Source organism: Anarrhichthys ocellatus, unplaced genomic scaffold (genome assembly GCF_004355925.1).
Source record: "Anarrhichthys ocellatus isolate YVR2014 unplaced genomic scaffold, GSC_Weel_1.0 scaffold34, whole genome shotgun sequence".
NCBI classification, from domain to species: Eukaryota; Metazoa; Chordata; class Actinopteri; order Perciformes; family Anarhichadidae; genus Anarrhichthys; species Anarrhichthys ocellatus.
The window spans coordinates 2,437,202-2,449,386 of record NW_022280064.1 but is presented as its reverse complement, the minus strand read 5'-3'; the positions used below and the strand labels follow the sequence as shown (position 1 = coordinate 2,449,386).

General features: G+C 42.1%; 1 protein-coding gene across 4 annotated transcripts in view; it reads right to left on the bottom strand.

Moving 5' to 3' along the window:
• klhl29 (kelch like family member 29) overlaps window positions 1-1,289 on the bottom strand; it is a 202,365-nt gene extending 201,076 nt beyond the window's left edge. For all 4 annotated transcript variants that reach the window (XM_031866162.1, XM_031866160.1, XM_031866161.1 and 1 more), the window contains exon 1: window positions 983-1,289. The gene's annotated coding sequence lies outside the window, so the exon portion shown is untranslated. The remainder of the gene's footprint in view (window positions 1-982) is intronic.
• Between the last annotated feature and the right edge of the window lie 10,896 nt (window positions 1,290-12,185).

Below are 12,185 nucleotides of genomic sequence, written 5' to 3'. Positions count from 1 at the left end.
GCACCCTACCAACGTCAAGTCTTTCATCAAATGCCTTCCCACCTGCCAGGAAATAAACAAAACACTGCTCGTCGTGGAAGAGTGGCAGCATTTCCAAACGGATTGGATTCATCTGTAACTTTCTGCACAGGAAGCGCTCAGTGTCCCTTGCAACCAGTGCTCTACTTCACAGCCATGGGTGCAGCCCTTCACTGTAACAGATGGGACTCGTGATGAGTAATGCTCTGTCGTCTGGAGGATGAGTCTCGCATGCTGCGGGCTACAAGTTATACACTGTACATCTGTAGAATATAATAATAGGACTGTATGAATACACTTTGACACATTGCAGAGTGCAGCACAACTGGGATGCAATGAGAATTACTTTAAATGCAATCTATGGCGCGTGTGATATGAATGGAAGTGTTTATTTTGGGAAAGTATGCAACCATACATTCAAAGACGAAGCCACGTTACATTCATTACTGTTAGTTTACCGCTTGCTTTATTTTGCGCAATAGTTTTTTGATTATTAAATAATAAATGAGCATGCATTTGATTTATTTTTCATTCTACATTACAAGAGATAATTTAAGATGCTTTTTTTTTTTAGAAAAAAATATATTGTGCTGTCATCATCTCGTTGTCCTTTGTGGCAGTCCTTTTAACTGACCACTACTTCACTCGTTTCCTCAACGCTTCCAGCTTATCACAAGCTCGGAGACGAGAAGTTAGTTTTTTCTCTCTCGCAGGAGCGCTTGCGCACAACGTGAGCGCCCTGCACACACACACACACACACACACACTATTTGGTAGGCTATGGTCCTCAGCTAACGGGGTGACAGTTAAAACCACCGATCTCCTCTCGTTCATTCATGATATGACATGTGCCCGTGCGGCGTCTGAACTCCTGGCAGACACAAAGCATGCACGTCGAAAAAAATGCAGCGTACACAAAGTGCGCGTGGGGGACTGTCTCCGCCTACGCCGCCTGAGCGCTTACCTCCCCGGCCGCTGGCTGCTCCTGTCCCCCCGGAGTCTGTCCTTGTTTCGCTTACGACGCTGCTTGTGTATGAATGCTGTCTTTATCCCGCAAAGACTGCCGTTGCATCGCACAGCAAAAAAACAACAACAAATAAAAGCAACACCACTGTGCAGCGGCTGTGTGTTTTGCTGGTCGGTAAGCAGCCCGTCTGTGCGCCGCTCCGCACGTCACCAAGTGCGGTGGACAGGACTTGGCAGAGCGCGTCTCTCTCTGTGCTCCCTCTGCGCGGCAGCGGATCTGAGATGTGAGCGACTGCTCGGACGGGGGGCTGGCACACCGTGTGGCCACTTTTCCTCCCGATGCCGCTCCTCCCCTTTCACTTCGAGTTGTCCACACAAGCCCTACAGCGCCACCCACCAGCCACTGCGAGCAATTGCATGTTACCTGCAAGGGGGCTGCGTTTCCGCCACAGCGCCAGTGCGGAGAATAAAGTCCTGGGACCATTAGGGGCCACTGGGGGAGGTTTCATGCAGGTCGAGATGGGGTTACAGTTTAGTTTAATTCTCCAGATGTAGAATAAGAGTGTCATTTCTTAATATTAAAAGAAAACCATCCCCATAGGCTACATATATAGAGCTTAAATAAAAAGAAAGAAAGCACAAAAAGCTTTTCCGGAGTCACAATCTTACAGAAAGGCCCACTGACAGCGGTTGTTGTTCATTCTTGGTGCTGCAGTATCTACATCGCTGCTGCTTTCCCCTTGCTACCTGGTAGTTAAATGCTGGTAATTACATTCACTTTGCATCCTGGTTGTAAAGCAGCCCCTGATTAGATGGCTTGAATGGAAATCAACAGGGCTCTTCAAAGAACCTAAATTGTCCTTTGTGCTGTCCTACCTACTTTCCCTTGAACACAATGAGTAATGGGATGCGGTCAAGGGAAGGGATGAGATGAAGGAAGAGAGAAGATGTGTGTCCCAATACCCATGCTATCATACTATTAAGTATGCCTGAAAAATATTTAGTATTTATTACCAATACACAGTATGTCATATATACGGTTTGCAAAAAATATAATATGTCCGGCAGTATGCAAGCAGCTTTTCTGGCTGTTCTGACCCACAATCCAAATCACAAATGAGACTTCAACAACAGGGTCAACGTTCAAGATGCAATGTGATGATGAAGTAGTGTGTGCCATTCAAATGCATGTCTGCATGCAACAGTACATACTTAGTAAAGGCAGCTGCAGTATGTACTAAGAGTAAAAAGTATAGTGAATGTCTTTTTCCCAACAGACATTTTGACATGTCAGAATACAGTGCTGCAGGGATGAGTCCGAAAACCCAGAAATTAATTAGCATTTTTGCACTTCTAGTTCCCTCATCTCGATTAGGTGCCTGAAAAAACAGTTCTGTGGTTAACACGAGCTTAAGAGATTCTAATGGTTTGTTCTGCGACATAAGATGCGTTGGTAAATACCCCTTTCGTGAATTTTGAATGCTTCAAAAATCAAAGTGGTGATCATTTATGAAGATTATCTTGCTGCACAAACCGGTGTTTCCATTGCATTTTCTGCAACAATCCAAAATCCTTCCTCCAAAGTCTTTTTGTCCAGAGAACCAGTACGATGATAACTTCCTGGTTGGCCTACAAAAAAAAAATCGCAATCCCTGCGTCACTCTGTTGAAAAAGCCCAGGAGTAAACGATAAAACTGATGATGGCTGAATTCCATTCAGCAGCTTTTTGTTTCAGCCCCTTTCTTAAATATTTAGATAATTCGACCAGCTCTTATCTTGGCTGCCTCTCAGGCTGCTTGCAGGCCAATTAACTCCGGAATTAACAGAGGAACCGTCTAATCTACAGTTTTCGACCACATAGGATCTTTAACTATACTGTCCATGTCTTCACAACCCCTTCTGAAGCTTTCCAGTTGTTCAGCAGGTAAGAACTATTTGTGCTTACCTGCTGGAATATCGCCTCATGAGTGATGCATGACGTAGAATCCATTTGAGTCTATTGGTTTACTGTCGCGCTGCCCCTTTAATGCCCCCTACTGTATATACACCCACACAGGTGTTTTCACTTATTGTGCTTGATTATTCCTCCTCTAGGGACTGTGTGGGAGTGTACCGACCCTTTGATTGACATCTCTATCATAGCACATCTTGGGGTGGATACATCACGCGTTTTCCTCGGTAGCTCCACCCTTCTTCAACCTGGGCTGGCGTCTAATCAGCCTCATGTGAAAACACCCGTGTAAAAAATGAAAGCATAATGACACTGAATAATAAGTATACGCCTACAGTAACTGGCACAGGTGTAAATAATAAATTCAATGATGGCTGAATTCCATTTAGCTGCTCCAGTTTCAGAGTCCTGTTGTTGCGCATGCTGGCTCACTGGCACGGATCACTGGGACACAACAGCACTGAGCCGTCGTTAGTGTTGTTAGTTAGCTGCCACACCTGCGATGTCACTACTGTAACAAATCAAAATGTTGCTGTGAAAAAAAAAAAGGTTTAAGGTATGTCAATTTTTCATTTTGTCGCAAAACAAATCCGATGCCGAGTTACGTTATGTGGGGGTTTGATGATGTGCCACAAGCCGTTAATGTAAATTAACTAGCCAGACTAATTGAAAACACCTGTGTGGATGTGTAGTCTTTCAAATATATTCAAATATATCGTAAGTATGAAGTTGGAAACATGGAAATAGTGAGGTAAAGTACCTCAAAATGGTATTTACTGTAAGTAGAGAGGGAATATAGAGGATTTTTGGATAAAAAGATGAAAAGCACCCAAGGGCATCTTGCCTCAAAATATTATCGAGTTAAATCTTCTAGTGTGTATATATAGTATATATACAGTATATAGCTACATATCGTACAGTAAATGGACTTTGTTCTGAAGGGAGGCATCGTCCGCTATCGTACTGTTTTCTAACAAGAAAACATAAATCTAGAGGTGTGTAAAGTGGCTAGCAGTGATGTGTGAATGGCTGTGTTCTAAAGTACTCCCTCCTAACTGTAGCAGAGGATAAATACCATGTTCACCAGCATGCAAGTTAAGTATGCGCACTCCAAAATAAATAATAAAAATACTCGAGTGCTCCCCGCTCCCGAGAAATCCAGCGTTTCATCAAAATGTCACACTTGGCAGCGTAGATAGAGGGCCTTATCTCATTTGGGTCAAATGCTATTTTGCAGTGATTTCAGAAGTCTTCCACCTGTGCCTTTCAGCCATGACAGCATGTGAGGCGGTGTGCAGTGGTGTGTACTGATTTGTCCTAGTGCCCAGTGAGCCTAATCTGAGCCAGCAGGTACTGGTTTGAATTAAAAGGTACTTTTATATTGTATAATTAAAGCTTCTCGTCTAAGATCTTGGTTTTATTGAATTACACCCCCAAAGGAAAATAATAATTTGTTCAATAATTTGATAATTAACTAAATTGTTGTGTATTTGTATCTGCAGCGACGCGTTAGGACAGAAACAGGACGTACTAAAACCTTATTTTCATCTTAAATGGACAGAAGTGAAGGCTTAAAGAAAATAACTGAAGGTGCGTTGAATTTAAAAAGAGAAAACGGAATAAACAGGTTTACAAGGATTTGGGAAAAGGTTGCCATTATTTGTGATATTAATTCTAATCAAAAATGAAACAGGAACCTCTTTGGGAAATTAAATGTCAAAGGTTTATCTGAATAATAATAATACATCACTCCAGTCCTTCAAAGCCTCCACTGGCTCCATAAAGCAAATAACAGAGTTCTAGATTCTCCTCATCGCATACAAAGCCCTTCACAACCCTGAGCCCCTTCATACCTTTCTGACCTCCTGATGCCAACCTCCTTACCGCCCCCCCCACACACACTCTGTCCAAGCACCGGACCTGGGGGGGACAGGGCCTCCTCTATTGCCTCTGTCAAAACTGCACTTCGTTAAAACTCACCGATTTTAATCCCTGTGATGCTAGTTATGGATGTTTTAGTTTTGTTATTATTTATATTATTATTGCCTCTATTGTTTCTGTTATTACCACGTGAAGTGCCTTTGAGTAGCTTTTAAAGTGCTATACAAATATATTGTATTGTTATTATTATTATTACAGTTTTTCCCTATAATCCTCCATTTGTTTTGGGCATGTTGTAACTTGTTTTGCTATCTCTCACAGGTCATTTGGTAATCACTCAGTGATTCTGCAGGGCAGTGTGTTACTCATGCCCTTTACTTGGACCCTATATGTGACAGGATCTGGAGCCTGTAAACAGCAGTAATTGGGCTCAGGGGGCAGTGGGCAAAAACAAACTGCATCCATGAGTTTAGCTATCATTTCATCTTGGTGTTGGTGGATTTATTTTCTGTATAATCCAGAGGAACCGAATGAATTTAGACCAAAAATGAAATTTCTTGTCCAGGTTTTAACAAACAAAACTAAAGTAGAGTCAGATAACTGCCGTGGGGCTGTGGGCCAAGAGAAACCTGGGAGCCTCTTCTGTTCTTGCCTCATGCCTTCATTCGCTTCCACAGACCATCCATCCCCTTCTATCTATCTATTATTTACTTTGGAATCGGGCTATATATCAGCCTCGTTGTACCTTGCACCTCTTGACGTCGGCGCTACTTCTTTTACCAGCCTTGCCAGGGCTGCAGCTCCGGCGCTGTTCTTTTACGGTCAGTGTATATCATTGTCGAACAGTGCGTCTTCTCTGCAACATTTCTATGATCCCAGCAGTTTGTAACTGTCTCGTGTGTGTGTGTGTGTCTGTGTCTGTGTGTGTGTGTCTGTGTGCCCCAACAAAACAAGTCAAAGTTTTTTGTGCAACCTCTGTGCTTTTTAACTGTTGAGAAAAGTGATTCTGAAAGAATGCCTGAGAGGGAGCAAAATGGGTTCAATAATAAAAAAGAGTTTTTCGGACTCTATCAGTGTATAGTGTAAAACCACTATACACACACCCTGACAATTAGGGGTAGATGGCATCTGACTCCCATGCAAACGTAGCTGATGTTTCCCCATAAATATATGTAGAGTGTAATGAAATTAAATGAAATAATTGACTGGAATTCAAATCTAGAACTTATATTCCGTTTTATTAAACCACTATAATAAGGATTGTATGCTGATCGGTGAGGTGACCTAATTCTGCCAGACTTGGGTTTATATGAAACCTGTTGTAATACAAACTTAAAGTGCACTGGAATTTGAGATCTGGAAGATACAGGTTTTGAACTAATTACAGCAATAGTTGTGGATAAACTGTGTGCCTGTGCTAATTACATCACCCAGATTTATTATAGGCCTTGTTAATTATATATTCAAACACTGGTGGATAAAAAGTAGGTTCATCTTGTTTTACTGCAAAGAAATATATATATATATTCATCCAAGCGTTTGCAGATATATTGCAGTTTACTCTTGTCTTCAGTACTTATAAAGTGTAATATTGACCCCGCCCTAGTGTGGGAGACTCATGTACTGTTTTAAGTAGAATTACAGAAAAAGGGTGAGTCAACACATTTATCCTATTAGACGGACATGAAGCAGACAGCGAGTCTGTGTTGATCCATTATGAAATCCATATCTGTCTGGAAATGAAATGTAGGCTCAATCTCCAAACCACTTCTTCTTTGCAAATCGTGGTCAGACCACCAACGAATTAGCTTTTTTTAAATGATTAATTAGCCGCTATGATTCTCTGATCAGCCTTGGAAACTTAATGCGCGTTAGCATCCTTAGCAAGGCACATTGAGGTCATCTTCAAAAACACAGAGAGTCAAGCAAAATTTATATTCAGGATGACTCTGCTCCTGTGAAGAGAAAGGAGCAGCAATGCCAAGTTTTTAGAAATGCAAATGTTGTTAACGGAGGAGGGCCTTTGGGTGCAGGTACATGGCCTGCGTTAGATCATAATGACATTTATGCTGCTCACCTTCTCAAACTATCAAAGTATTTCTTCCCCTCGTCAGATTTTTCTGATGTAAAATATTTCTCCTGTCTGGCGGGATGTTCCTCATCTTCGTCCTTGTCGGTGAGCGCAGGTGGCGAGCACGTGTTTGAATGGCTGCCATTCTATCAGTGATGTTCGAGTGGCTTTTTTATATGGATGGAATGTGAATTAAATTGCCACTCCTATGACAATAAACCCTGCAAATTGATCACAATGTCCCTTAACGCCGGCAGGTTTTGCTGTTGGAGGTGTAACTCGAGAGCAAGCAGAAATTGCATCGTCCCATTCCTCCTCCACCCTGGATGCCCGAAACCAAAACAGTTAACGGTGACTATTTCTGTTAGAGATGACCACAAACTCACACTCTTGCTGCTGCCGCAGGTGCGAAAGGCTCTCGTCCAATTAACAAGTCTAATTACATCACAACTCTAGAGTTGCCCCAGCATTCATTGTTGTCTGACTGTCGGTGTGTGCTCGTGTGTGGGTGTGCGAATGTTCTTTGTGTGAAGTGGAAAATGCGGCGGAATGATCGGTGGGGTCAAGGGACAAAGCTTAATTTCTTACTTGGCTGGATAATCAGCATGAGGAGTTTTAAACACTGGAAAGTGAACACTCGACAGGCTACATCGCGTGTGCGATATCAAAAGGCAACAACAGTATTTCGTGGGAGGCTCGGTGCTCAGATAGCAATGCAGATTTATCTAGTGGATCATTGCAGTTAACTGTTATTTTCCAAAGCCTTTTCCAGAGTCACATTTACATAATTAAGTGTTGTGTGTACTGACCGAATGGAGAAAACAAAATGACTGACATTAACATATTTCAATTTAAAGGATTTAAATGTGAAGCTTTCTGGTGTATTCCAGCTTATTGTTTCGGTTTTCCTTTAATGTTGAGGTTCACTCGGCTTTCTCGTGGTGTTGCGACTTTGTTGTAGCAGGCAGCTTTCAGTAAAAAGCTCTAACAGCCCACTGGAAGCTACTTCCCCACCACCAAACGACAGACTGACAGTTAGTGACTAGTTGGTCAAAATGAGTGTCTCACTGGTGACGACCATAGTCAAGAATTTGGCTGCTAAAAAGAGACATATTTTTCCCCCATGGAGCTGGTGGAGGCCGAGAGCAGAGCTAAAAGGAGAGTCAATATTGAAGTTGCATTCATCAGGTGGACGAGGCACTTCAGATCAAAGCTAATATTGCTCGGTATCTGCTGGATGAGAAAATAGGCTGCTAGCATGTTAGCAATATTAACTTGAGGGAGACATATTATGTAGATTTTCAGCTTTTTTATTACCTCAGTAAACATGGTAAACATGAGTTTATGGTCTCAATGTCTAGTTTCAAGTCTTCTTCAATACAGCATGATGTTCATTTAGTACATTATGGTCCATTTAGAGTCAAACAGACCATAAAGCAGGGGATGCTTTGTGATTGACAGGTCACTTCCACAGTGTTGCTCCCACTTTGACCTAAGTGGTCAAAAATGTATTTATATTATATTGCATATATTAAAGAAAATGTGTGATGAGTTGGCTGGTAGAGACTGTATATTTCAGTCCATGAAACAAATGAATATTCTCAAGCCATGCATAGTTTATAACATCACACATTTGGCTGTTTAACTTAACATGGGTTTAGACTGATCAAGGCTTGTATTTTTAATGTGTACACCAAATTTTATTCATGTGCCAAAAAATAGCCTTCAGCCGTTTGCAGCATGCAGGATGTTACAGTCTCATGACTGCATTGTTGAAAAACCTAAACTCAGTCTGAACAAAAACTAGACAGTGCACGCTTCAGAGGTTTTATCTGAAATGAGAAGTCTGTGTTGTTTTTTTCCTTTCTCCCGCTTCTCGTGTACCTCTGTATGGCACAAAACAACCTGTTTCACCCAATTATCTCTCCCACAGGGCACTGTCAGGCAATTTGGCTCCAGTCAAGACTCTGATTCATTGAGCCAGATGATTTAAAGCTTCTGGGGGGGGGGGGCCACAAGTCGGCCCACTAGGACTGAAACGGCTGCGTGATTCTCAGTTGATATTAAGCAGCGCGAGTTGCTCCACTAAAGGTTGTGGGGACAGAAATAGCATGTCATTTCTCTTCCTCATTTGTTCCCTTTGTGGAAAACCATATGTCTGTGTGATAACAAAATGTTGTAAAGCATAACGTAATATCTACCCTGCAGTGACAGATGAAAGCTCACATATATTGTATACTATTTCTTAGAAGGAATACATCAGCAGACGGGATTACATACATCTTGGTAACTAATAGGGACGGTCAGCACAGTGAGACAAACTCGATGTCCTTGACAAACACAGAGATAATTATTACAAACATTAGGCTCTGCAAAACCGATTCATTCATAGCTGGAGACCCCGAGGACAGCATCTCCAATAATTACTGTGTGAGGTTTCGTGCTGCAGGCACATAAAAAAAAAAGAGCTAATGGTTCATCTGATGCCTGCTGTATAGCTGTCCTTATAAGGGGCTTCTACCAGCAACACATGTCTGGACCACTGAAACAATTCACTTGCCTTTATTAAGCCATTAGAGGAGCAAAAAACAAGATGACCGAGTCCAAAATACCTTTTGCAGTGACCCTGCAAGAATGTGTTCTGTGATTCTCATCTGCTCCGGCACAACCTCGTCTGTAGTGCACTGTTTAAAGTCATAATGGTTGATCAATGCGCCATGTCAATCTGGATTGTTGCAATTAGAAAGCAAAAAAAAGCTATTTTAAGTGATTCGCTTGCAGTGGGAGAAGCAACCGAGAGGATAATTGGGTATTGACAAAAGAGTGTGAAAACCCAAGACAGCATGCAAGACCACTCTCCAATTTACTCTGTCATCTCGAGGCTCTGATTATGCTGTTTACTGACCAGATAATTGGGGCGACGCTTGATAAAAACAAACATTTCAGGGCGAAGCATCAAATAGGAGCAAACTTGCATAAAATGATTCGGAACACGTAATTGGGACGATGCTTCCCCATTTACTGCAACTGCTTGTGAGGCCTGACACACTCACGACTTCCTGCTTCCCTGGGTGTAAACTGATACTAAACGGCTTGTTGTGCGTAACTGACCAAATTAACATCGTTGTGGATTCTGCTATACAAGCATTACAATGACAGTGATCAGTCCATGCTCTACTAGTGTTCAATGTGTTTTTGTAGCCATGAGAGTTGAAGGCACTGATTCCCAATCAGCTGCTACTCGTGATGGGGTCCTACAAGACCAAAATAATTTGACATGTGACAGTTTTTTGTATTTGTGTTCCTCACCGGTTTGAAGTGAACATGGTTTGGCTGGAAAATGGTGATGTCACATACCTCCAATGGCACCAATCAGGATTTAGAAACATTTAAATCTGATGACAGTTGTTTGCTTATGTTGCCAGGCAGCTGAGGGTCAAATCCGATAACCCCCCCCCCCAATAAAAACACAATTACAATATATTACATATATTGTATGTTTATCTGTGAATGTGTTTTAAAAATAACCCCCTTTCTCACCAGAAAGTACAGAAGATAACATGAAACTACATGTAATCCTTCAGTGAATCCGTCATAAAAACTGTCTCCATCTGTTCACAGCCTCCACTCACACACTCTGTTGTTGAGCACCACCTAGTGTTGAAAGCAATCATCTTCAATCTCTTCTGCCAAAGACTCAAGAAGAGCATTACTTGTGTTGACTGTACGTGCACTAAAAACAGCTGTTTGATACCTTCACAATGTTCTCTTTTATGAGATGTAAGTTATACATGTATTACACAAAGGAGATGAAGACAATGTGAAAACCCGGCCCCATACATGACGACTACTAGCACGAAGATATAACATAAGGTGAATTGTTATAGAGAAACATTTTGATATAGAATAGATATCTTACTTGTTGGTCATTTGCAGTATGAGAAGGCTGCTTCACACATCCACCGGACTGAGTCACAGGGTTCTCTGTTGCTCAGCGGGTTTTGTAACCCAGAGCCGGCAGAGGCCTCGTGGCTGGGTGGAAGACAACAGAGGCCATCTGTTGTCTGTGTGTTTGTTTTGGTGCCCTGCCACGAAAAAAAACTCTGCTGCCAGAACACCCAAGGGTACCCATGTGCACGGCACTGCGCCTGGGGACCGGCTCACTGAAGCACCTTTATAGCCTACTGGCTCCGTCAGGGGACGCCGGTGTTTCTGCCAAAGCCCTGACACAATACCGGCGGCGACGCTTGAAAAGGGGCCTTGTTGTAGCGGGAGCGTTACACAACCATGCCATTAACCTTAATTGGAGCAGCTCGGTGGAACACGGAAAAACTTCCAACGCTCTGAGACAGCAATGTTGTCCCCCAGAGTTACATAAAATCGAAAACTGATCTCAGGCTGAGTTAATTGAATTGCAGAATAGTTATTGCTGCTGAGGAACCGCTCGTGTGCTTTTACAGAATACTAAGGCCATTGCGTAATCACAGACACATGACACATCATTTGGGGCTATTCCTCCTCCTCCTGTTTGTGGGTTAACATAATGACACCACGGAATTAAATCCCATATGGGGATTGGGTGTAGCTCAGGAAACACTCAAATAAGGAGAGACAGTAAGGGACATGTTGATAGCTCCCTTAAATTAAGTTTTGCTTGTTCACACTCTAAAGGGACAGTTCACCCCACAATCAAAAATACGTATTTTCCCTCTTGCCTGTCGTGCTATTTATCGATACATAATGAGTTTTGGAGATCTCTGTGGTAGAGATGTCCTGCCTTCTCTCCAATATAATGGGACTATATAAAAAATACTTGTGAAAAACTCAACTGCAATGAATTTTGTCCAGAAATCATGACCAAGATATTCCACAGACCTTGTTGTGAGCGACTATAGTTGAAGGAAAATAGTTCCTGCATTACTCACAACAAGGTCTTTCAATAGTTTTTCAAATTAATTTTATTTTGGCACTTTGAGCACCAAAAGCCAAGTGCCATCTAGTCCCATTATATTGGAGAGACATCTCTATAGCTATAGTCTCCAAAAATAGGCAATTTACACTGAAATAATCGAGATTGATAACGAGCACTGTGAGGAAAAAATAATATTTTTAATTTGGGGCTTGAAGTGTCCCTTTTAAAAAGCTCATATAGCCTTGAGGTTGAATTAGCATCTTCATATGAGTGTCACATGTTTAGGTTAATCTTCAACTATTGAAGAGCAAACGCTGGAGTTGCTACAGCACCGTAGTGGGTCCAAGCAGGTGACTGTGTAGAGAACAGTCTGCCTATTCAACACA